Raw genomic sequence first — 25,916 nt, 5'->3', positions numbered from 1 at the left:
CAGTCAAAGCTAGTATGTTTTCATTCCAGTCTACGTTAAGATTCGGACTAATTCTCTTTCTTACGATAAGGGAGACTCAGAACGCTGCAGAACAAAGCTGAGACTTCCAAAACCATGTCTACCTACTTGGTGCCACTGGGGCTCTGTCAGCTGGGGCTTGGTGAGGAGTTTCTAGTTCTCAGTCGCAACCATAGTGTATCACTGAGGTCGCTGCATTTCAGTAGGTTGGTGAAGTTGTTTCAGTGGTTTGTTTAATTTATTCGCTGATTCATTCATTCACTCATCCGTTCGAATTCACTTCGTGGACTGATGGGAATGAGACAACGTGTATCTCACCGTGCTCTCAGGAAGGACTGGCTTCCAGCAGGTGGTGTTTTTGACTTTAAAAAGCAATAGCCCAGTGTTTTTTCTTAGAGAAATCGAATGGCGTGGCCCCTGTCTTCTACTGTTTGGCTGTAAGAGAAGTGCCGTGCCCATCATCACCATAGTTACTATCTTCGTGCTGCTTTTTGACGGCTCACGGTATGTTGGGCGCCGTGCTAAGCGTGCAACGTGAATTACTCCTTATCAGCCTAGCAGTCCTGTCAGGTGAGTGCTGCCACCCCATCATAGAGACGAGGAAAGTGAAGCCCGGACAGTGAGTGGCTGGTCAGGACCACCGAGTGGCACTCAGACTCACACGTATGCTCCTCAGTGTTCGTGCAGTTCTAGGTGGCTGCTTCCTGAGTACTCTTTTATACCCTGTAAGGTTAGTGCTAACCCGACGTTGGAAACAGAGCAGTGCAATGCGTTGGTCGTGACTCAGATGACATCTTCACGAAAGTCTGTGGAAGTGTAGCTGGGTGCCCTACAGCTCCACAGCAGTGTTCCTACTTAACATTGTACCTAAAGAGCCACAGAGTGGTAGCGTCGTCCGTCTGTCTTTTTTTAAAGTGAGCTTCATACCAGCGCAGACCCCCAGCGCGGGGCTTGAACTCAAGGCCCCGAGATCAAGACCTGAGCGCAGATAAAGAGTTGGACACTTAACCGACTGAGTCACCCGCGTGCCTCGTGTCTGTCTTTTCTATGAGCCGACATCTGTTGGGTGTTTATTATGTACCAGCCTCTATGCTGAAGGCATTATCTCATTTGAACCTTAAAACAACCTGTGCGATAGCAACTTTTAGTATCGTCATTTTCAGATGAAACAGTTGAGGCTTTGACAAGTTAAGATGCTTCTCTTAAGATACCCTATATTAGGGGTGTCTTGGTGGTTCGGTGGGTTAAGTGTCTGACTCTTGATTCTGGCTCAGCTCATAATCTTGTGGTGGGGAGATCGAGTCTGGCATCAGGCTCCACATAAGCGTGCAGCCTTCTTAAGATACCGCTCACGCACGCACGCTCTCTGTCTCTCAGAAAAAAACCCTAAGGTGTCTAACTGAGAAAAGACAGAGCTGGGATTTGAACCCATACGTTAACATTCTGGTACTGAAACCTGCACTCTTTTTTTTTTTTTTTAATTTTTTTTTTCAACGTTTTTTTATTTTGGGGACAGAGAGACAGAGCATGAACGGGGGAGGGGCAGAGAGAGAGAGGGAGACACAGAATCGGAAGCAGGCTCCAGGCTCTGAGCCATCAGCCCAGAGCCCGACGCGGGGCTCGAACTCACGGACCGCAAGATCGTGACCTGGCTGAAGTCGGACGCTTAACCGACTGCGCCACCCAGGCGCCCCTGAAACCTGCACTCTTAATGCTGTGCTGCCTCTCTGTCTTCCCGCATTCCTAGTCATCATCTTTAATTGTCTTTGGTGAACTTGGTCTTTCCTTCCGTTCTTGTGCTCTTTCTGCTTAGTGATGATCCTTATCTTGCCGCTGATCTTGTCTTTTCAATTTTGATAGAATGATGAATTGATACAAGTCATTTATAAGAGTTGATTAATTGTATTTTAGTAAGAAAATTTGAAAGCAAATGCTTAATTAAGCCATTGAAAAACAGTTTATTACAAATTTTCTCCATTGCAAAAGTAGTACTTTCACTGTAAGCAAAGGGGAAAAAAGCTTTAAACCTATTAGTATAGTTTTTTCCTTTAACTTTTAATTTTCATTTTTAAATGCTTTTTATCCCTAATTATCATATGAAAGTAATTACCATCCTAAAGAAATTTTAGGGGCACCTGGTGGGGGGGGGGCTCGGTTGAGCATCCAACTCTTGGTTTTGGCTCAGGTCATGATCTCATGGTTTGCAAGTTCAAGTCCCGCTTGGGCTCTGTGCTTACATCATGGAGCCTGCTTGGGATTCTGTCCCTTTCCCTCTCTCTCTGCCCTTCCCCTGCTCATGTTCGCACTCTCTCTCTCTCAAAAATAAATAAATAAACTTTAAAAAACAAGAAATTTTAAATGTCAGCAAATATGTAGAAGGAATGGTACCTTCCTACGAATGGTACCGTGTGGGGGCACCTGGGGGGCTCAGTCAGTTGAGCTTCCGACTTCGGCTCAGGTTATGATCTCACAGCTCGTGGGTTCAAGCCTCATGTTGGGCTCTGTGCTGACAGCTCAGAGCCTGGAGGCTGCTTCGGATTCTGTGTCTCCCTCTCTCTCTACGCCCCTCCCCCACTCATGATCTGCCTCCCTCTCTCCCTCTCAAAAATAAATAAATAAACATTAAAAAAAAAACTGTACTGTGTACATGTGAAATACCAAAAGTAAAACTTGGTTTACCTTTAAATATGATGTCAGGAAAGAGCACATGTTAATGTAGTTTCTTGTTAATTCAGGTAACCTGTGGCTCTTTGGGGAAGAGCCACCCGGAGGCAGAGGTCTGCATGAGAAGCAGGCTTCTGACCTGGGCTGTTGCGTGCAGAGCACATGTCCTATTCTTACTGGTCCCTTCCAGAATCGGAGCATTATTGCCCCTTGGCGTGCATGTGCCATGAAGACCTTCTCTTTCCCTCCTCTCTTCCCCCCCGAATACAAGTCACAGTTTTCCTTCGTACTTGTGCTTATGTTCAGCAGGTTTCCTGGCATACTTGTGGCTGTTCTAATATTCAGTAATATTTTCTTAAGGAAACCCCTTCTCTGGAATTTTGGAATGCAGTTCTGTGCCTCTGTTTTTTACCCTCCTGTGAACATTTTCTGATAAGTATTTCATTGGAAAGGCTGGTAGGCACTTCTGTTCCTCTTTTAACCTTTTCTAGGCCAAGTAAATGTTTTTGCCAAAAACTTAAAAAAATTATAATTGATGTCTTCCCTTTTTCCCGCTGAAATAAATCATGTGTGTTTTAGATACATTGGATTTAAAAATGTACAGCTTGGAGCATCTTCGGTTAAAATTTTGGAAGGTCTAGTTAGAGTTGAGTACATCTTTTTTGCCTGTAAGATACAGAAACAAGAAACAATTTAATCTGCATAGGAGGGTGACTATTCATAATATGAAAGGATACTGAGTGTATTGCTGGGATTATGGGGAATCCCAGTGTATTGCTGGGAATACTGAGTGTATTACTGGGTAATAACGAGTGAGCCTGACTAGGGAAAAATGCCTAAAAAGACATCTTAGATGATAACAAAACGTAGAGAAACAGTGATCTGGAGTGCAGACCCGTCTAGTGTTGTGTCTCGTATATATGGACTCATCTCTTTGGAATAACCATTATCTTTTAGTTCCTGTGCATTTTTGTATTCTGGATGCGAACCTACTTTAAATGGCAACATATTTGCTATTGAGTGGAAAACACTGCAGTTTAATTTGCATGGCATATATAGATTCCATCCCCTAAGTCTGCATTAATTGTGTGATTAAAATATTTAGTTCTCAACAGTCTTAAAATTTGTTTTTCTGTTTTATAAGATACCTACTCTACTTGTCAATTAAAAATCACTACAGATTTTTTTCCCTTTCTATTTAATAGACGTACTGTTTAGAGCAGTTTTAGGTTTACAGAGTAATTGAGCGGAAAGCATGGAGAATTTTGATATAACCCTGTCCTCCTTTTATTAACATCTTCCATTAGTGTATATGTTTATTATGGTTAATGAATGTTGATAAGTTGCTATTAACTAATGTCCAGGTGTACATTAGGACTCATTCTTTATATCGTACAGTTTTCAATTGTGACAAATGTAGGTCGTACCCACGATTATCAAATATCCACCATTATAGTTCATGACTTTGTGAAAGATAGTTTTGCTGCTTTAAAAATCCCCTGTGGAATAATGTTAAATGGAAATAAGTCCTTTTTCTTACCTTCCTTCCCAGTGTGACTCTAAGAAACTATTGTTGATATTTTCTTGTGTGTTTCAGTGACACAATGAAACAATGAATTTTTGATCTTGCCCATACGATACAGGTAGATACCCCATATTTTCCAGCGGCAGCAGTGTAAACACTCTTGAAACCGCTTAAAGAAAGGGATTGTGGGTGACTGAGGAGCTGGTCCCGCGCACCTGTTAGCGATGGTGTCCAAGAAGGAGGCTGTAAGGTGGCATGTCTGACTTAGCACTGAGGCTGGTGTGGCTACTGAATGTCACAGCATGTAATTTAAGATGTGAGGGTTATTGGACACATAATAACATACTATTAGCTAGAAGATGAAGACAGTGCTCTGACATGTAAACATGTACTGTGTTCATTTCGTGAATACCTTTGTCTCGGTAGAAAAACTTTTACTAATATTCAACAGTAGTTCCTCATTCCTGGCATTTTAAACTTTTAAGAAGCTTCCATTGATCATGTGATTAAATGCGTGTCAAAAACAGATATGTTATATTTTTGAAATATGGAGCTTGAAAAAAAATATACCTCAGTCTAGGAAGTTGTAAGGATGTTTTATGAAAAAAATCAGGCATTACTTTAAGCTTTTGCATAAAATTATCAGAATATTTGCCATGGAAAAGTACTTCTGGAGATTTCTGCATGATAAATTCTTGATATGTATTAATTTTTAAAACATTTAAAAAATATTTATTTTTGGGGCGCCTGGGTGGCGCAGTCGGTTAAGCGTCCGACTTCAGCCAGGTCACGATCTCGTGGTCCGTGAGTTCGAGCCCCGCGTCGGGCTCTGGGCTGACGGCTCGGAGCCTGGAGCCTGTTTCCGATTCTGTGTCTCCCTCTCTCTCTGCCCCTCCCCCGTTCATGCTCTGTCTCTCTCTGTCCCAAAAATAAATAAACGTTGAAAAAAAAAATTAAAAAAAAAATTTATTTTTGAGAGAGAGAAAGAGAGAGCACAAGCGGGGAAGGGGCAGAGAGAGAGGGAGACATGGAATCCGAAGCAGGCTCCAGGCTCTGAGCTGTCAGCACAGAGCCCCACGTGGGGCTCAAACTCAGAACTGGGAGATCATGACCTGAGCTGAAGTTGGATGCTTAACCGACTGAGCCACCCAGGCAGCCCCCCTTTTTTTTTTTAATGTTTTGTTTTGTTCTTTTAGATCTTTGATTGTTATTTACAGAAATTGTCTTTAGAGGGATTTGAAATGGAATAGAAACTTTTGGAGCTGAGCAATAAATACAGGACCATTATAAATATACAGAGAAAAACTGAGTTTTGAAACCACAGTGTTGAGTCTGTCTCCCATGCTGATGTGTACCGACTTTTTTTTCTTCTTCTTTTTTAATGTTTATTTTTGAGAGAGAGATATAGTGTGAGCGGGGGAGGGGCAAAGGGAGAGGGAGACACAGAATCCGAGCTGTCAGCACACAGCCCAACGCAGGGCTCAAACTCACAAACCGGGAGATCATGTTCTGAGCCGAAGTCGGATGCCTAACCGACTGAGCCGCCCAAGCTCCCCTTGATATTTTTTAAATATCATAATTAGTTATGTTTAATTGACCTGGTTGACTTTCAAAACTAATTGTGAAAGAAATAGAACTTAGTGATAATTCAAGTCAATAAATGGGGTTTTTGCTGTTTTTCTGCCATTCCACTGAGTGGAAAGTAGCATATACTTTATTAGAAAGCCAAGTGATAAGCTTATTTTCCTTGACGTTTTGTATTTTTCTTACCTTTCGTATGCATCGTTGAATGATTCTGGTCGTGTGCACTTTTGACGAATCGTTTAATTTACGCTCACGTTCAACCGCGGCATTATTTGCCGTAGTCAGAAGGTGGGGGCTACTCATGGGTGTCCATGGAAGGATGACGGATGATCGAAATGTGTAAGCATACAGTGGAATATTATTCAGCTTTAAAGAGGAAGGAAACTCTGACGCCTGCTTCAGCAAGGATGAACCTTGAGCCTTGAGGACATGAAATGCTAAATGAGACACTAAGTGAAATAAGCCAGTCCCGAACAGGGAAGTAGGAGGTGTCTAGAGTGGTCAGAGTCACGGAAAGTAGAGTGAGTGGTGGCTGTGAGGGGCTGGAGGTGGGGGGGGGGGAGGGAGGTGCTGTTTACTGGGTGCAGAGATTCAGTTGCAAGATGAACGTTGGTTGTACACAGAGTGAATTTATTTAACGCTTTGAACTGTACACTTAAAATGGCTAATGATGTAAATTTTATATATGTACTTTTCCACAATTAAAAATTTTTAAAAATCCATTGAAAGGTAAACGTATGCAACTAAATTTGTCCAGTGGAGTGGTTTAGCAGGGAATGGAGAAGTCTAGAAGTCTGAGGGACTTCTCCTAAGAACGTACTATCTGATTTCCTAAATGTTTGTAAACATAGTGCTGATTTCAACTGCTGAGACAGGTGCAGAGGGAGAGAAGTGTTTGGGTAATTACTGTCTGCTCAGGAAAGGGTTATGGACGTCAAGCTTTTTAAAATTTCTGTATAAAAGTTTTCTTTTAAAAACCAGCTCACCCTTTATTTGTGTTGGCTGAAGTTTTGTGTGCCTGGTGCATACTTGAATAATCTAATCTAGAGATTATAAGGTGAGGGAGATCCATGTGGCCAAGTTAGAATGATGGACGTGCATCATAATGTTACATGTCAGCTGACCCACCGCAGAAACGGGAGGGGGTAAGGAGGTGTACATCTGCCTCAGAAAAGAGGCAAGTCGCACCCTTCAAATTATCCGTACTAATTTTTCTCAGTGTGAGCAAATTACTTTTTAAAAAATTTTTGATGTTTATTTATTTTGAGAGAGAGAGAGACAGAGCACGAGGTGGGGGGGGGGGGGCAGGAGAGAGGGAGGCACAGAATCCGAAGGAGGCTTCAGGCTCCAAGCTGTCAGCACAGAGCCCGACGTGGGGCTTGAACTCAGGAACCGTGAGATCATGACCTGAGCCCAAGTCAGTTGCTTAACCGACTGAGCCACCCAGGCACCCCTCAATCAAATTGTTTGATAACAGAAAAGAGAACCTTTCAGTTTAGCTGTCAAAGCCGGGCTGTCGTTTCCAATGTGCTTTATTTAATTAACTACCGAGTCCGGAGCAGAAGTGAAGAGAAGTGGTTACATGTGCTTGTCCATCCAGATCACCAGCTGTCAACTTTCATTTGTGACACGTCTAGAAAGTTCTTAATGGACAGTTACAACAAAACCACATATCTGTGTATGGTTATACCATTTAGCTAGATACTGTATACATATAGCTTGTTATCTTCAAAGTTTTGATACAAGCCAGAGTGAGAGTGAGCAGAGTGCCCGAGGAATCTCGGGCTAAAGATTTGATCCGTCTGTCTTTGTGACTCTGGCACCTCCCACACTGCTGGGCATATGAGAAGCTATTAATACATGTTTGAATGAATGAACGAGTAAATTAATGGGTATGTACCAGTCTGTAGATTGGTATACATCTTTTCATCTACAAATCCTTCTGTTCTGGATATAATGTTTCCTTTGCTTTCCCTGGGTGTTTGACTCCTTCTTTTTAAAAGATTAGTAAGCTTTATTTCAAGTAATATTCTCTTATAATAGGACTCAATCACAAATAAATAAAACCATACTTAACAAACATTTATACAGTGCTTACTGTGTGCCTGGTACTCTTGTTCATTCGTCATGTTCTTCTCGTGAAAACCTTACGAGGTGGCTGTTGATATTCCTCCACTCGCATGGGGAAACTGAGGCACAGACAAGTTAGGTGACTTGCTCAGAGTTGCCAGCTAGTAAGTGTCTCAGCAGGATTTGCACCAAGTCTGAGTTCCAGAGTCTGTGCTTCACCACCACACGGGGCACGCTGTTTCTCACAAATACCAGCTCTAAAAACCATTTCCATCTCCCCAGAAGACCGCCCATACTAGGGGGGCTTACCTTATTTACGGTAAAATTTTGTTAAGGTAGAAATTTTCTAATGGTGACATTCACTCTCCTTTACTGTCAAGCTATGTGATGAATATGTTGTTATTTAAAAGGTTATGTTTATTGTCACCACAGGCCGTGTATCGATAGTGGTGAATGGGCATAACTTCCAAACGAAGAGGGGTATATGCAGCTTCTGGGGTGCTTTGCCTTTCTGCTGGTAAGGTGTTCCTTCTGTCCGCAGCACGTCTGAGGTGTCAGAAGGCACGACAGTCGTCGGATCGGAAGGACTGGATTTGTAGACCTCTGTCTGCTCCTGTGACATCTGTGCTGGTTACCTGATGAATTTTGAACCTAGGAACGCCCTTGGCCTGCTATAGCCCAGGGACCTGAGGAATTGGACTGTCTGTGCGCCCCCGACTAATTCCGTGGTCTGGGAGAGCCCCCCTGAAGACGTGCGCTCTAGTCTGGCTGGAGTGTGATGTCACACAAATCAAGGCGCTCCATGCACCTTCTGTTTATGGTTATAGGCAGCCCTTCCTTAAAAGCCCTTGGCGATATTAGTATTTTAGTTGTTTAAAGTCCCCATTAGCCTGAATTTTTAGTGAAATGTCTAATTCACTGTGGCATCTATTAAACACAACCTGTCATTAAAAGAAAAAGAAGGACTCATCTGTAGCTGTAGGTACAGCAGAAGGGTTCAAGCTGTAGGTACAGCACAAGGCTTGATGTGGACAGAGCATCGTTTGTCTTTTCAGGTGTTACTGTTTTAGGGGAAGAGTCATAACTATGTTTTTTTATTTGAAAGAGAGAGCGTGCACGAGCAGGGGAGGGGCAGAGGGAGAGAGCATCTTAAGCAGGCTTCACGCTCAGTGCAGACCCTGAAGCGGGGCTCGATCCTGCGATCCTGGGGCCAAAAGCAAGACTTGGATGCTCAACTGACTGAGCCACCCACGTGCCCCACTGTGTATCTTGTTTAAACTTTATGCCTTCCCTCTTTCCCCACATAACCAGTACCTTTACAAAGACAGTACCTTGCAGAAATTGCTTTATGTTAGAGATTGAAAACAGCAACCAAGAGTGACTGTTGTCTGTAAATCTCAGTATTTGCCAGAGTGTTCTGAGGGACTCTGATTTTGGGAGATGCCCTTCTGCGATGTGGTATGTACTCCCAAACTGGGGAAGAGTTGCGTAAATGCCGTCCCTGCCAATGTACACAGATGCATGGGTCAATGCATGTTTTGAGGAGCCACGGTATATATTAATAAGTTAATGATGCTGAGAAGGCCTGTAGTGAGAATGGCTTAGCTTTTCTGGACTCCGCATTTCCCACATTTGTTTGAACACAGAACCCTTTTCCACCAAATATCCGTTGGTTGTCTCGTGCCCCTCATTGTCCACAGACTGAAATAATGCGGCACCGTATAGCAGTGTAGCCGTATGTTATTTTGATGAGGTTTCAGAAGAATGGTCCAATCGAAAATCTGCCATTATTGTTTCATCCCTAGTTAATAAATCGATTTCAGAGAATAACACTTAGAAATTGTAGAAATTTAAGACGTAATGAATTTTCTTTGAATTTATATACTGTAGTTCCTTGTATTGGTAGACATGTGATTTACAAAAGACAATCTCTCTACTTGACTAATAGTGACAGAGTGATTAACCCCATTAATTCCAACTATTGGGGGAATTTATGCAAATCCAAGATAATGTAAAAAAAATATATAGAATGTTTTTTAAGTAATTGTGGTTTATCACTGTAAATACTTTATCTCAAACTATATTAACAGGATATTCCCAAATGGAAGATTCTGGGTGGAAATTCTTTAAAAAAAATTTTTTTTAATGTTTATTTACTTTTGAGAGACACACACACACACACACACACACACACACACACACAGTGCGAGTAGGGGAGGGGCAGAGAGAGAGGAAGACACAGAATCTGAAGCAGGCTCCAGACTCTGAGCTGTCAGCACAGAGTCTGATGTGGGGCTCGAACCCACGGACCACGAGATCATGACCCGAGCCGACATTGGATGCTTAACCGACTGAGCCACCCAGGTGCCCCGGAAATTCTTTAAAGCATAAATAACAGTGATTGATAATTAGTTCAGGTGCAAATATATAGATACTTCCAAAATACTTGAGATTATTTTAGCACATTTCTTTCAAAAGCTTTAGCTTTTATTACATGAGTCTTATGTATGCTATTTGCTTGCTGAATCCTTTCTTTGTAGATTGATCTGTTACAAATTCTTAATATGGCACATCTCATAAAATTTTAGTTATTTAGTGAGCTGTATCCTAATTGAGAGTAGAGTGAAACATGGAAATAAGGCAAAAGAGAGGTCGTACTTAATGATGAAGAAGGGAAAATTTTGAGCAGTGATAAAAATAACAAAGGGGCACCTGGGTGGCTCAGTCAATTAAGCGTCTGACTTCGGCTCAGGTCATGATCTCACGGTTTGTGAGTTTGAGCCCCGTGTCGGGTTCTGTGCTGACGGGTCGGAGCCTAGAGCCCGCTTTGGATTCTGTGTCTCCCCCTCTCTCTGCCCCTCCCCCACTCACACTCTGTCTCTCCCAAAAACTAAACAGTAAAAAAATAAAATAAAATAAAATAAAATAAAATAAAATAAAATAAAATAAAATAAAATAAAATAAAATAAACAAGAACCCAAGACTTGACTGTTCCAGCTAAAAGGAATGATTAGTAATTGCTAAATCAAAAAGAAAGGCATCTGTCCAGTTCTGTAAAAGTCCAGACTGAATGGCAAGAAGTATTAAAGTCACAACAGAACGAAAAAACGAGAAAAAGAAAAATGAAAAGATGCTGAAATTATTTATGGAGGTTGTAGCAACCATGATGGTAGGATGTGAAGGAGGTCTGAAAGCAGGGGCCCTGCCAAGAAGACTCAGCATCGAGAGATACAGAAGCAGAAACAAGGCAGACACGTGTGTCACCATCATGATGGCCACTCCACATGCCGGTGGGTCACACGCTGTTGAAGTGTGTGCGGAGGCTTCAAGAGACACGTGTGGACTGGCAGTCGTCCCTAAAGTGCAAGGTGTTCATCTCTAGAATATTCCAGAGTAGTCAGTTCTCTGTTCTTTGTTTCTGTAATTTTAAAATAGCATTTACATGGGTCAACCAGGCAATTAGAGAAGAAATTAAAAAATGTATGGAAACAAATGAAAATGAAAATACAACAATCCAAACGCTTTGGGATGCAGCGAAGGCAGTCCTGCGAAGAAAATACATTGCAATCCAGGCCTATCTCCAGAAACAAGAAAAATCCCAAATGCAAAATCTAACAGCACACCTAAAGGAAACAGAAGCAGAGCAGCAAAGACACCCCAAAGCCAGCAGAAGAAGAGAAATAATAAAGATCAGAGCAGAAATAAACAATATAGAATCTAAAAAAACGGTAGAGCAGATCAATGAAACCAAGAGTTGGTTTTTTGAAAAAATAAACAAAATTGATAAACCTCTAGCCAGGCTTCTCAAAAAGAAAAGGGACATGACCCAAATAGATAAAATCATGAATGAAAATGGAATTATTACAACCAATCCCTCAAAATACAAGCAATTATCAGGGAATACTATGAAAAATTATATGCCAACAAACTGGACAACCTGGAAGAAATGGACAAATTCCTCAGCACCCACACTCTTCCAAAACTCAATCAGGAGGAAATAGAAAGCTTGAACAGACCCATAACCAGCGAAGAAATTGAATCGGTTATCAAAAATCTCCCAACAAATAAGAGTCCAGGACCAGATGGCTTCCCAGGGGAGTTCTACCAGACGTTTAAAGCAGAGATAATACCTATCCTTCTCAAGCTATTCCAAGAAATAGAAAGGGAAGGAAAACTTCCAGACTCATTCTATGAAGCCAGTATTACTTTGATTCCTAAACCAGACAGAGACCCAGTAAAAAAAGAGAACTACAGGCCAGTATCCCTGATGAATATGGATAAAATAGCATTTACACGTTTGTTTCTAAAATCTTGTCATATCAGTGGTTCTTACCAGGCTTTAAGAAACCTGGTATGTTGAGATGTCCTTTAACTGCGTTTTACATCTTGGGTAGTTTATATTCCTCTGTAGGGTAAGAAAGCATAGTGAAGCATGTCTTTGATATGAAGAGGGAAATCCAGGTGAAGGCTGAGTGGCTTATACAAAGAGTGAGGGAAGGAGGCTTTCAAGAGCGGGAGTTTGGTGTTTTTACAGGGAAAATAGGATCGCTGATTGAGCAGGCTTTCTGAGTTTAACTTTCTTATGTTTGATTCTCCACTTAAGTATTAAATCTTTCAAGTATTGTCTGTATCACACTGACTAATCTGCCTGTCGTTATATAATGGATAGCCGATCTGGCCTTTTAAGAAAATCCTTGATGTATTAGGTCGTTAAAACAAATTCTAACATTTGGTGCTCATTAGTGTTGTAACCGAAACAAAAACATTTTAATGGTTGATCCCAGAGTATTTTGAAGTTAGTGTAAGTTTGCTGGAAAGGTATTTAAGCTGAAGTATCAATTACAAACGGGCCATGAGCCAAGTTTCAAAGCTGTTTCTAAGTAAGACATTGAGTTTTTAGAATGCAAAAAATAAAGTATGTGGCACTGCGCCATGTGGCAAGGAAGTAGAATGGAATGGTTACAGTGGGATTTGTATTGATGGTAGTGATTTTGAAACAATTGAATTCAATTAAAAATAAAATTAAAGTTTTTAGTTTATTAACTTGTTCTTTGGCTTATTATTTTGTTCCGGATCCACATTGTAGAATGTTGCTCATACAGAATAAAATGTCATTAGCTCCAAATAGGTTTGAGTAATTCTTTTTTTTTTTTATTTTATTTTTTTATTTTACAGAGAGAGAAAGAGAGTGAGTGGGGGGGGGGGGCAGAGGGAGAGAGAATCCCAAGAAGGCACCACGCTCCGTGTAGAGCCCGACATGGGGCTCGATGCCACGAGCCTGGGATCATGACCTGAGTGGAAATCCAGAGTCACATACACAACCGACTGACCCAGGCGCCCCAGTTTGAATAATTTTTGTGATCACCCGAGTGATACTTCTGTAATTTTCTGTTGTTTCTTGAGCCTGTTTTGGGGGAAGTGTTGCCTTCTGCCAGCCAGTAGGAGTTACAGAGAGAGTAAGAGCCGCGCCCTGCGGGTGGAGCCGCGATGTGTACAAGAGGGTCTCCCGCACTGGTGGTGACACCGAGGTGGTGGGCACGGGAGAGAGATGTGGGCTTTGCAGGTCAGCAGACCCCTCCCTCGGGCGCTCCCTCCGTGTTCGTCGCCTCCGGCCTCCTGCTTTCCTGCTCTTCTGTTTTCTCCCCTTCCCTTGTCCGGTGGCCACCGGGCCGAGCCCTGGTCCTCCTTCTGTGGGCCTGTGTCTCTGCCTCACGGCTCCTGGCGGCTCTTTGGTGCCTTGGGGGAGGGAGGACCCTGGACTTGCACACGAGATGCTGTGAAGATGCGTCTTTTAAGGGAGGGTTTCCACCGTTCTTTCCCAGCGTTTCTGAGGACTCCAGGGGGCTCTCCCTTCCCCGCTGACTGTTGGGCCCCTTTCCATCTGCCCCTCAGGCGTCAGAGGACGTCTCTGGACCCAGACGGTGCCCGCCACTCTGTTCTCTGCGCTCAGAGGGCTGGGACACCTGCACCATAGAGTCGTAGAAGGAACTTCAGGGTTCCCTGGTAGCACATTGACTGTTACGTTCCCGTGTGTGCTTCAATACCTGATGCGACAGATTTGCTTTTAAAAATTTTAGTGGTTTTAGGGATACAACATGCGTTCCGTGTTATTTTCCCCATTTCAAATATTCCTAACAGGTGGCCAGCTCAAGTTAAAACAAAATAGATGCCTCTCATTTTAGTGGTATCTTTTCCAACTCGGAAACAAAGCATTCGTTGTTTTAGAAACTAATGGTGCAGTGGAAGAACAGTGTATTTGGAATCACTTATAAATTCATTAGAAAAAAAATTCAGATTGACAGCATTTTGGGTTTCTAATTAAGCCTTTGAAGGCAAGCATGTCAACTATAAGAAAACAGTAACGTAGACTTCTAGTATATTCTTTTCTAGTTGGCCAAAGACCCAAAGTTGTCTTCTGGACTAAAATCGTCATTCACATGAATCGTAATGATAGCGTGGAAAAGTTGGACTCCTTCAGGAGAAGGAGATCCCCAACTAACACAGCCTTCACACAGCTTACCGTGCGTCAAGAGTCTAGAGAAGGAAAATGCTCCTTTCATCTCTGCGTGGATAATTCTGACCTCAAAAATAAAATGGCCATTTTCAAGGATCCTAATTCTGCTGGCGAGTAGTCAGACCAGATTAATAAACACAAATCTCCCCAACCCCCCTTTTTAGAAAATACTGGTGATCAATCCTGGCTCAGCTAACAGAGTGCGAGATTCACGCTTAACAAAGTCAAATTAACCGAGTGTGGCACGTGCTAGCTCTGGGATGTGATAGTGAACACGGCACTGAAGGTCCTTGCCCTTGAGAAACATACACATATATACGTATATGTGTATGTGTGTGTGCGTGTCCTACATGTGTCCGTATACAAACAGTGTGCAGTGCTGTAAAGTGAATGGGGCCTGAGGAGAGGGGAATTTTGGCCTTAAAACGCCATCTACAGTTAGCCATTTGGCAGAAAAAGTAGAGTCCTTCGTCTGGTCTTGATGATTAATGTGTTTTCTGCGTTTTAATAATAAAGTTGGTGGCGGGCCATGATCTGTGGCTGTTCGGAAAAGAGTCTTAGTCGTCCAACAATATTTGTGCCTCGAAACAGAAAACTTTCCCTGGAGGTGAAAATCTGCAGATGCGTACGCCCTGCAGGGGCGAGGCCGTGACCGTGTGCTTCTCGGGCCCCCATTTCCCTGACTGAGGCCCCGGCGGCTGGGGTCCCAGAGGCCGTCCCTGCGGAGCCTGAAGCTGGTCCCCGAACCTGGTCCCTTGGCACCGTGCGGACATGGCCAGTCTAGCCTGAGTTCTGGTGATGAAATGGGGGCTCCTGTTGTCCAGCCAAAGTTTTCCGATTCACTGTTTTTCCTGCCCTGCCCTGCCCATTCCTCTTTTCTTTGTATTCAGCTCATACTTCGCCTACCCAGAAGGCTGTGCTTTGAAGCCTGAGCATTAGCGGGTAAATACGGATGCGGAACCGCTTTCACCGGACAGGATTTTGGGGAGCGGGAGAGTGGCTTCTCCAGATCGGTAGCAAATCTGTGTCCCGGGGACCGAGGCGGTTCAGTCTCAGTCGTTTTCAGATTGGTCCGGGGGGCTTGGGGGCCCTTCGGAGGGCCCTGGGGGTGCCTGTGGGGGTCGGTTTGCAAAGGCAAACCCCTTCACCAGGGAGACTGCAGAGCCACACAGAGAACCTGAAAACAGCAAATTCTTGCTTGTCACGGACCCTTCCTGAGTCAGAGCGTGAGTGCCGGCTCAAGAGTCCCTTGAGGGCGACCTTCCCACCCGGGTTTCCGTGTTCCGTTCTGCCCTGCCAACGTTCCTGGGCCCTTCTCACTCACGCCCGTCTGTGGAAAGCAGGGAAAGGAAGCGGAACCGTGAGGTCCACACGGTGGGGGCGACGTAAGACCTGTTGGAAATGCTGGGTTGAAGCAGCTCATTACCGTTCGAAAGACGTTCCTCAGTTTTCTAACCAAAGGAAAAACCGCATTATCTTCATTATAGATAGAAGCCACAACACGCCGAACTACTTGGAAAGCCGCATGTTTTAGCCAGTAATGAGTCTTAACCTTTACGAGATCAGCACATGGAAATGGTTAGTGGGCGCCAGCAGAGAAACGCGGGTCACATGCCCTTCGGTCAGGGGCCAAGTCCTCGTCACTCCAGGCGTTCAGAGTTTTGCAGTTCATCTTCCTAGGTTGCTAAGTGCTTTTCATGCCTCATGACACGAAGAGTTGACTAGCTTGCTTTTGCAGTGTGAAACGCTTCCTTTTAAAATTTCGAAACGTGCTTTTCTCCTTACTTTTAAGATATTTTGATTCATTCAGATTTTGCATAATATTAAGAATAGCAGAATTTATAAGCTATAAGCATGTGTGATTTGAATGCTTCCTACCTAATGGGACTGGAATTTTTCTCCAATTATGGGACAGGGAGACCATCGTTCCCCAGTTGCCAAAACAGAATGCAGCTGGCTGCAGGAGGGCTGAGCTAGCAGAACATTTAATATTTTGAAAAATGTGTCCTGGGGGAAAAGACTTTCTGTGCAGAAAGATACTGAATTATTTAGCTGGGCAGCTGCAGGGTGTGAATATTTTGAGCGCCATTGCTGTCATTTATTTTTTATTGGGTTCAAATGGAAAAATTGAAAACCGTATTCAGACGCGTAGCCTTTCGCTCGATGGCGTGTAGACCTCCGGCTGCAGCTGCCTGCGCTCCTGTGATCTGCACGGGCACATTCCACTCCGAGTGCATCAGTGTTTAATTTTCAAAATTCTCGGCGAATAGCAGAGCTGCAGCCAGGAATTCCTCCACTGAGATTCCTTCCGGCCCAGATGAAACTGATAATTCCCGGCTGGGTTGCTGTCATTCATCACTAATCCAGGTATGGCTGCTTGCTGTGTTTAATTTTCTTTTTTCTGAACCCAAAGGCACTGCTGGCTTGCGTTTCCCATGAGAAGGCGGCGGTGATGTGCCTGGAATTCCAGCCCCCGGAGGTGGTGGCTTTTCTAGACGGACATAGCTGGCCTTTGTCGTGGGGCTGACGGACGTGAGCTTGCTGCTAGACACAAAACCATGCGCGACCGGCTCGTGGTAGGGTCTTCAAGAAAAGCAGGACTGTATCAGGGACCTGCCTCTGAGTTTCTGAAGTTGGTGTCATGGAAAGCAGCTGTTTCCTACACAGGGTATCTGTTGATGCCACTTGCCATTTGGGAACAGGATGCTGAATTGGATGGAAGTAGGTTTTAACGTTTGTTGTATAGGTCTTGTAAAAAAAAAAAATAACAGTACTTTGGGAAGCATTCAAAATGTCATCAGCGCTTAACATCCTATGAGAAGCAGGTCAAAATGTATTCATTTTGCATTTTAAACTGTTTTAATGAACACTTAAAAGCAGTATGTATAGGATAAAAATCACGGAATTTGGAAGTGGACAGTTCTGGCTTTATCTCAGCTGGCCCTGTGCCCTTACGCCAGTGACGTATGACCTCCGAGTCTTGGTCTTATGTATAAGCTAGGAGAGCAGATTACAGAGTTGGTGTGAGGGTTAACACTGTCGTAGGTATGGAGGCCTCGAGCATGTTGGTACCCGACAAAGGGTACGTTGTATGTCTGTTAGGGATTCTCTATCTCTACGGCCCACCCATCCACTTGCCCACCTACTTGCCTATCTGTGTATTTATATTTATCTTCTAGACCTTTTTCGGACTTCCCCTTTTTTGTTAATCCAGCCATATTTTGCTGAAATTTAAAATATGAAAATACTCCACATGATGGATAAATGTATGGAAACAAAAAAAGGTTCGCTGGTGGTCTCCCAAGAGACTTCTAAGATTACATTATCTCAGTGTGACTTTCAGCCTGCTGGTGCTTCAGCCTCCTAAGAGCAGGTATCTCTCCTGCGGAGACTTTATCAAGGTCACAGACCCGTGTATGTACGGTCACCGCCTGTGGACGGTGATCTGTGGTGGATGAGCCTTCGAAGTAGCCAACATGGGAGCTGAGAAGCCGTCATCATCAGGGCTTTTCTTGGTGAGCAAGGGAGTGTGAAAAACGAGATAGTTGTGGGAATCAGATATTTAGCAACACAGGTGAATGTGGTAGACTGGCCACGTGCTCTGTTTTCTGCCTGGACTGAGATCTCAGGGAGTTGACTGTAACGGGGCGGAGAGGTGACAACCGTAGAAGAAACTCGAGCGGGGCTTTGGAGGCCGGGACCATGGAGGGACCAGCGCTGGCCGACTCAGCAGAGCGGAGAAGACGGAACAGGGTGGAAGCAGGTAAGCAAGCAGTTGAAGAGCAGAGCCTGGGAAGGCACAGACGTGAAGCGCAGACGTGCTGTGGGAGCCGAGAACAGAAGTATTTGAAAATCGGAGGAGCAGGGGTGGGGTTCCTGGGCTCCCGTCTCTGCTCCTGCGGTCAGGTGACTGCCGTTCCCCACGCTAGCAGAGGACTGGAGGTGTGTTTTCTAGAACCTTCAGTTGCGGACACAGTTAAGGGCAGGGGTGAATGGTGTTACAGGTGCTGGGTGTGGATTAGTGATCTAAACAGACCAGAACATCTCTGTTCCTGTGGGAGGAGTCGGACAATAAACAGTAATGCAGTGAAGTGATAATAGGAAGTCGTGAGTGCTGGGGGGGGGGGGGAAGGGCTGTAGTTCAAGACAAGGGTCCTTCGAGGACCAGGGAGGGGCAGGCAGCTGTGGGGACGGCAGGGCGCGCTGTCCCAGGTGGAGGAACAGGCGGGTGTCACAAAGGCCCTGAGACGGAAGGGAGGCTGAAGTAGTGAGGAGGTGAGTCATCCGGAGGAGAGTGAGATAGGAGGTCAGGCATACCGAGGGGACACGTGACAGGCAGTGGCGATGACGTGGGGCCTTGCCGACTGTCCTAAGGACTTGCTTTTTCTCAGAATGAGTTTGAGTACCAGGGTCTGACTTGCTCTAACAGAATCGGGTCGGAGCGAGCACGCTGAGTTAAAGTACTCGGCCCACAGCCGGCTGCCAGGTCATTCCCACCCCTCTCCCTCCACCCCCACCCACCAGGCGGACACACAGCAGAACGGGGCTCTCTCTCTAGGGGACAGAAGCAGCTGGAGAGAGAGCAGGGTCCCCAGTGGAAATCCGCTCGTCAGGAAGTTCTGCCGTCCCCGCATGGACGTTGTTGGTCTCTGCTGTCTCACCCTTAACGCACACAGAGGACACAGGGGAGGGGGAGGAGGGTCTCTCCCAGGAAAGAAGCCAAAACAGACGACGGGATTACGAAAAGCATGTCAGAGGGACAGAAACAATAAAGGAGCAATAGCCCTTTCAAAGAAACTGTAGTTAAAATCCTCAGAGATAAGAGCAGACACTGTACCTGGGGAACAGCAGATGCTCTTGGGTGTTGAAAGATTCTCAGTTCTGTGGACAGGCTGGGACAGGGTGGGACATAACGTAGGGGTCAGTCCAAGGGGAGGCGGGCAATCAAATGGGAATGGCGGTAGCAGCAGGTGTAGCTACAGGAACCTGGCCTGGCATTTGCGGGGCAGGCGGGGGCCCAGGGCAGCTGGGGGGGGGGGGGGCGGGGACTGATGTCTAGACTCCAAGTCGACAAGGTTGGGAGTTGTTCACCGTCCAGCATGTACACGTCCCACCTGGAGGTGTTTTCATTGAATCATCCTCGGGTTGAGAAGATGCATAGAAAAGAGGCTGCAAATTAGAAGGAAACATGGTTTCAGGAAAGGAATGTGATGGCCATTCTGGAAGGGATGCCCCTGGGAATGATGGTTAGGGGCTATTTAGTCCTAACAACCAGGCACTCAGTGCTAGTGAGGTGTGATGTAAGTGTCCCGAGCAGGGCGGGACGCCTCGGATGCCTACGTCCGCGTTGTCGCGTGCAACTTGAAAGTTCATGCTTGAAATAGAAAAACGTAGAAAGCACAGGGCGCCCGGCTGGCTCAGTGGGGGGAGCGTGCGACTCTTGATCTCAGGGTTGTGGGCTCCAGCCCCACGATGGGTGTGGAGCCTACTTAAAAAAACGTAGAAAGCAGTAATGAGCATGTGATCTGCAAACAGCGACAGAGAAGGTGTAGCTGAAGAAAGGAGGGGCGGGGGCCACTTTTCTCCCCATTTAGTGCCTTGTAGAGCTACTTTTAAGACTGTAAATCGGGGCGCCTGGGTGGCGCAGTCGGTTAAGCGTCCGACTTCAGCCAGGTCACGATCTCGCGGTCTATGAGTTCGAGCCCCGCGTCGCGTCAGGCTCTGGGCTGATGGCTCGGAGCCTGGAGCCTGTTTCCGATTCTGTCTCCCTCTCTCTCTGCCCCTCCCCCGTTCATGCTCTGTCTCTCTCTGTCCCAAAATAAAAAAAAAAAAAAAAAAAAAAAAAAGACTGTAGGTTGTTTTGATAAAAATAAAGATTAAATTTCAGATATTTTTTTTTAAATTTTTTTTTAATGTTTATTTTTGACAGAGAAACAAAGACAGAGCATGAGCGGGGGAGGGGCAGAGAGAGAGGGAGACACAGAATCGGAAGCAGGCTTCAGGCTCCGAGCTGTCAGCACAGAGCCCAACTAGGGGCTCGAACTCACAGACCGTGAGATCACGACCTGAGCCCAAGTCGGACGCTCAACCGACTGAGCCACCCAGGTGCCCCTAAATTTCAGATATTTAAAGGAACCCGGCTACATCCTTTTCTGCAGTAAGGCCACATTGGTCACCAGAGTGTGGCTGTCCCTGGGCCAATGGGCCTGCCCTGTGGGACAGCCCATCTCTTTTTTCTCAGCCCGTTGTTGATGTCCTGTTTTCTGAATTAACACGTTTCTTCAGAGATGTTAGTACAGCTGGTCAAGTGACAGCCGAGTGGCTGGGAAGGTTCTGCGTCTACGTTCTTGGTGTGTTTTGTGGTGACTTTGCATTTTAATCCCGAGGGACCCTGTCACCACCGACTTTGAAGCCAACGATGGCTATTTTATCGTTACCCCAATTGCTGGTAACACCTTCCACTATAGAGAAGCCTGCAGACGGTCTGTCGTTCCGGCCATTTACGTATTCTAGGCTCGAAATCCTGCAACTTCAGGGGTGGGTTGTTTTGTTTACTGTTTGGCTCTGTCACAAACGTGCCCATCGTAGACCCTCAGGTGCATGTGTCAGGAAGAGCAGATTACGTAGTGTTTGAGAGCGTGCTTCTGAATTAGGTCAGCCTGGGCTGGAATCCCATCCCTGGCCCTCCTGGCTGGTGGCTCAGCCTCCTTCTAGAGCTGGTGTCCTTGTCTGTGTGGGGCAGGGACCCGTGCCAGAGACTGTCCACGGTGCGTGTCTGCCTGATCGTGGGGCTGCCGCGGCCCCGTGCTCCGTCCTTCCACCGCCCCCCCTGCTTATGAAGTAGGAGTCCGCCCTGTGGGCCCACGACTCGAGTGCGCTTCTTCAGCTCCCGTCTTTGGACGTGTTCTCACTCTTGGCCTCCAGTCGATGCCAGTTAACACACGTTTCTCCGTCTCACCGTCTGTTGTTCCTGGGCTTCGTCATACTGTTCTTTCAAAGTCCGTTTACCACGCTGAATGAGTAATGTGGCATTTAAAAGTAATATTTGTCTGGTGGGACGCGTGGCTCGCTCAGAGGGGCGTGCGGCTCTAGATCTTAGGGTGGTGAGTTCGAGCCCCACGTCGGGTATAGAGCTTACTTAAAATCTTAAAAAGAATAATATACAGTGTTAATAAAGCCATACGCCCTGAATCTCTAGTAATATTATAATATAGATCACGTTACAACAGAAATATTTTTAAAGCAAAAATTCTGCTTCTTGGGTGATAGATTTATTTATTTTAGGAATGTTTGTTATTTAACTTCTAGTACAGTGGGAAAATGTTCACGTCCTTCACAATGCATTTTCCCTATGAGGTCTTTTGACTGCATTAAAAGAGAGTGGTAATAAGATAATGTTATAATTTGTTTTTCTGAAAGGTTGAGCAACCCTTTCAAGACTGAGATGTCCTCAAAGGTAGGAATCTGTGTTCTATGTATCTTTGTCCACTGACGTTTAGTAAAGTCCTAAGTGTTACCTGAGTGATCACATTCTTGAGTGGATTAACTGTAGTGTTTTGTTTATAACTTTTTATTTTGATATAATTTTGAACTTTAAGAAGAATCACAGGGGCGCCTGGGTGGCTCAGTCGGTTGAGTGGCCGACTTCGGCTCAGGTCGTGATCTCGCAGTCCGTGAGTTCGAGCCCCACGTCGGACTCTGTGCTGACAGCTCGGAGCCTGGAGCCTGCTTCTGTTTCTGTGTCTCCCTCTCTCTCTGCCCCTCCCCCGTTCGCGCTCTGTCTCTCTCTGCCTTTCAAAAATGAATAAATGTTAAAAAAATTAAAAAAAAAACCTTTAAAAAAAAAAAGAAGAATCACAAAATTAGTACAAGGAAATGCCATATACCGTTTACCTAGATTTACCAGTTATTTGTTTTCTCTTTCTTTTTGTTTTTTTTGTTTTTATTTATTTATTTATTTATATTTTATTTTCTAGATTTACCAATTATTTAGCACAGTTTTCTTATTTATATGTGCATAACGTTTTCTGAACCATTTGAGGATAAGTTGCCAACATCATGCCCCTTTACCCCTGTGTCCTTCCATATGTAGTTCCTAAGGACACATTCTCTCATAAAACACAGCACACATACCAAAATCTGGAAATCTAACCTGGATATAATACTGTTTGGTCATCTGCGGTCCACATCCAGATTTGCCCTCTGTCTCGAGTACGACATCCAGTCCAGGGTCACACATTGCATGGCAGTTTCCTGTCTCCTTGAATCAAATCTGGAACAGTTCTGGAGTCTTTCTTCACTTTCTTGACCTTAGTTTACATATTTTGAGGAGGAGAGGTCAATTATTCTGTAGAATTGACCTCGATTTGGGTTTGTCTAATGTGTTCTCATGATGAGATTGAAGTGTCGTCATTTTGGGGGGAAAGCCACGGGATGGTGTCGTGCCTTCTACATCCTGTCAGTAGGCGGGCAATGTCGGTACGAGTGTTACTGACTTACCCACCAAGTTTCTCCACTGTAAACTTACCGTTTTCCTATTGTAGTTAATATGTAATTTGTGGAGAGATAGTTTGAAGTTCTTAGTATCTTCTTCCTCCTCAGACTTTCACTCCCTCCTTCTAGACTTCCATATTTATTAGTTGGTATTATGCTCTAAGAAAGAGCTTCCTTTTCTTCCTTTTTAAAATTTATATTAGTTCAAACTCATAGATTCTTACTGTATTCAAGGAATTATATTCCTTACTGTCCTTAATTATTTTGATGCTTGAATTATTCCAGCTTTGGGCTGTGGGGGCCCCAGCTACAAACTGCCCCTCTGTCCTTTGGATATGTTTCCATAATTCTTCAAGGATTTCTTCTTTCGGTGGAACAAGATGTTGTAAGTTCTTCATGTACTTCTTTGCACCAGCCCCGGACACAGCCTTTCCTAGGGTGCTTTGGTTCCTTTTCGTGGAGAATGGTATTTTGAAACCAAGATCCGGGTGTGCACATTGCTACTAATGTGTTGTTTGTTGTAGACCCTGTTAGGTCTCAGATCTCTCAGACTGAGCCAGGAAATATGTGTATGTGTCTATGCCCCCGTCTCCGTCTGAGTTCAAGCTCTACATGGAAGTGAAGGATTCACATCCCTCCACTTCACATTCAGCAGCCCAGGCTTCATTCTCGTCTCCAGCAGTGGGAAACATGGCTCAAGACAATGTTTTGAGTCCCTAGTATCTTGTCAAAGCCTTGGCATTAGGTGGTAAATCCATGTTTTAAGGATTTGGATGAATGAATGAGTCAATAAAATAGTTACGGTGTTACCTCTAGATATATCCTCACTGCTGGGCCAATATTTGGCGTGAGGTGCACGTTCAATAAAACTGCGTTGAACAAGTGGTTCAAGTGGTTCTTTCCCCTCCAGTATCTTCATGTTTTATTTTCAAACCACGTGAGAATAGGACTCCATATAAGTATTCTTGTTTTTTTACCATTTAAAGCTTGAACCCAGATAAATTATTCAGTTAATATGAACAGTCTTTTTCCAATAAGAAAAAGTCATAAATAAAAATAAAATGGCTCTGGAAGAAAAACAGCCTGGGTGGCTCGGTTGGTTGAGCATCCGACTTTGGCTCAGGTCACAGTCTTGCGGTTCGTGAGTTCGAGCCCCGCATCCGGCTCTGCGCTGACAGCTCAGAGCCTGGAGCCTGCTTCGGATTCTGTGTCTCCCTCTCTCTCTGCCCCTCCGTTGCTCACGCTCTGCGTGTCTCTCTGTCTCAAAAATGAATAACTGTTAAATTTTTTCTTTAAGACAAACAGTTCTTTTGTTTGAAAAACCTGAGATTTGGGCAGCATCAATTGAAAAGGTTTCCATTTGTCTAATTAATAGAAATTGTGGCTTTCAGAGTTTGGCACATTTTTCACATTTGTCAGCTCTGGCGACATGAAATGTGTTCTTCGTCTGAATTCTCTTCCTGTGCCGCTGCTGTCAGACAAAAAGAATTTCCATGTCACTGCTGCTTGTTACTGAGCTGCTATAAAAAAGGATGCTTGACGATAACTTATGAGTAAGTGATTAGAGATTTCTGGTAACCTTCAGATTGTTGCCAAATTACATTAACTGTGAGTAATCTGGGGGGAAAAGCAGTCTCATTCACCTATGCCCTCAAAGGTTATAGATGTACAATTTCAGACAGCCGTTAATGACGTTCCCTTTTGAGGTGCATTTTTTTCCCTTAAACCTCAGGAAATATGGTCTGCTTTTCTCTCCATATGATTAAAACTAATAATTCCTTGCTCATAAGTTCATATTTTATCCCTTGAAACTTGTTTTGAAAACTGCTTCATCCTTTTCTGTGTTTGAGTTTTCTGTTTACCCAAACTATATTAAATGTGGCATGTGCATTGTAAGTTCTAGGGTTGAATTGACTGTGGAATTTCTAATGAGTCGTAATACCAGAAAGTAGGAAAGAAACAAGGGGGTGAGTTTTATGTCAGGAAGTCTCTTCCATACACTTGCCTGGGAGTTGATTATTTTTTTTGTTTTAAAGAAGTTTTCTTCCGGGGTACCTGGGTGGCTCAGTCGGTTAAGAGTCCGACTTCAGCTCAGGTCATGATCACACGGTTCATGGGTTTGAGCCCCGTGTCAGGCTCTGTGCTGACAGCTCAGAGCCTGGAGCCTGCTTCAGATTCTGTGTCTCCTTCTCTCTCTGTTCCTTCCCTGCTCTCACTCTGTCTCTCTCTCTCAAAAATAAACAAACAGTAAAAAAAATTTTTTTTTAAGTAAAAAAAAAGTTTTCTTCCAACATTTTCTTTAACCCTTTATAGAAACATTTAAGTTTTTTGTTTGTTACATGTTTACACATTTATTTAAGTTTTCCACCCTGATCAGGAGTGCTGGGAGTCTGCATCTTCTAAAACTAAGAAAAATCAAGACAGTTAAACAGCTCAGTCTTGAAAGCCCTTCCTGTTTGAAGAAAAACGAAATCGCAGTTTACATAGTCTTTTCTGAGATTAAATTTTGAAGGTAAAGTTTTATGGTTTTCTGTCTTTTAAGTATAGACATACAAAGCCAAAATCCCAAAATTGTTGCTTAGAAAATACTTAGTGGGTGGTGAGGGCTCTCCGGAGCCTGTTCTGGTTGGTCTCTATAAATAGAAATTGCTAAAGCATAGGGGCGCCTGGGGGCTCAGTAGGTTAAGCTTCCGGCTTGGGCTCAGGTCAGGATCGCACTGTTCCTGGGTTCCAGCCCCGAATCAGGCTCTGTGCTAACAGCTTGGAGCCTGGAACCTGCTTCAGGTTCTGTATCTCCCTTTCTCCCTGCCCTTCCCCAGCTCATGCTCTGTCTGTCTGTCTCTCTCTCTCTCAAAAATAAACATTAAAAAAAAATTAAATATATAAAAGAAATCACCTAGGCATCAGCCCGCAGTACTGATGCACACAGGAACTACTCACTATTAGGGGCAGGTACGCTTGGCGAATTTCCAAAAATGCCTTTGCACTTTTAGCCGAAGTTACTTTTTTGTTTTCTCTTTGAATTTGCACCTGGGGGCCCCCTGCTGG

General features: G+C 44.4%; 1 protein-coding gene across 3 annotated transcripts in view; it reads left to right on the top strand.

Moving 5' to 3' along the window:
* The window catches only part of DISP1 (dispatched RND transporter family member 1), a 187,045-nt gene that overhangs the window by 43,392 nt on the left and 117,737 nt on the right, over positions 1–25,916 (top strand). Inside the window, exon 1 of one of the 3 annotated variants that reach the window (XM_047077200.1) lies at positions 20,633–21,831. The exons of the other annotated variants lie outside the window; for them this stretch is intronic. The gene's annotated coding sequence lies outside the window, so the exon portion shown is untranslated. Of the gene's footprint in view, positions 1–20,632; positions 21,832–25,916 lie in introns of those variants that run through there. 3 annotated transcript variants of the gene reach the window in all.

Source organism: Lynx rufus, unplaced genomic scaffold (assembly GCF_022079265.1).
Source record: "Lynx rufus isolate CCGP_SWC_20201006 ecotype Redwood Valley unplaced genomic scaffold, mLynRuf1.p SCAF_15, whole genome shotgun sequence".
Classification (NCBI taxonomy): domain Eukaryota; kingdom Metazoa; phylum Chordata; class Mammalia; order Carnivora; family Felidae; genus Lynx; species Lynx rufus.
This window is presented reverse-complemented; position numbering and strand designations above follow the sequence as displayed.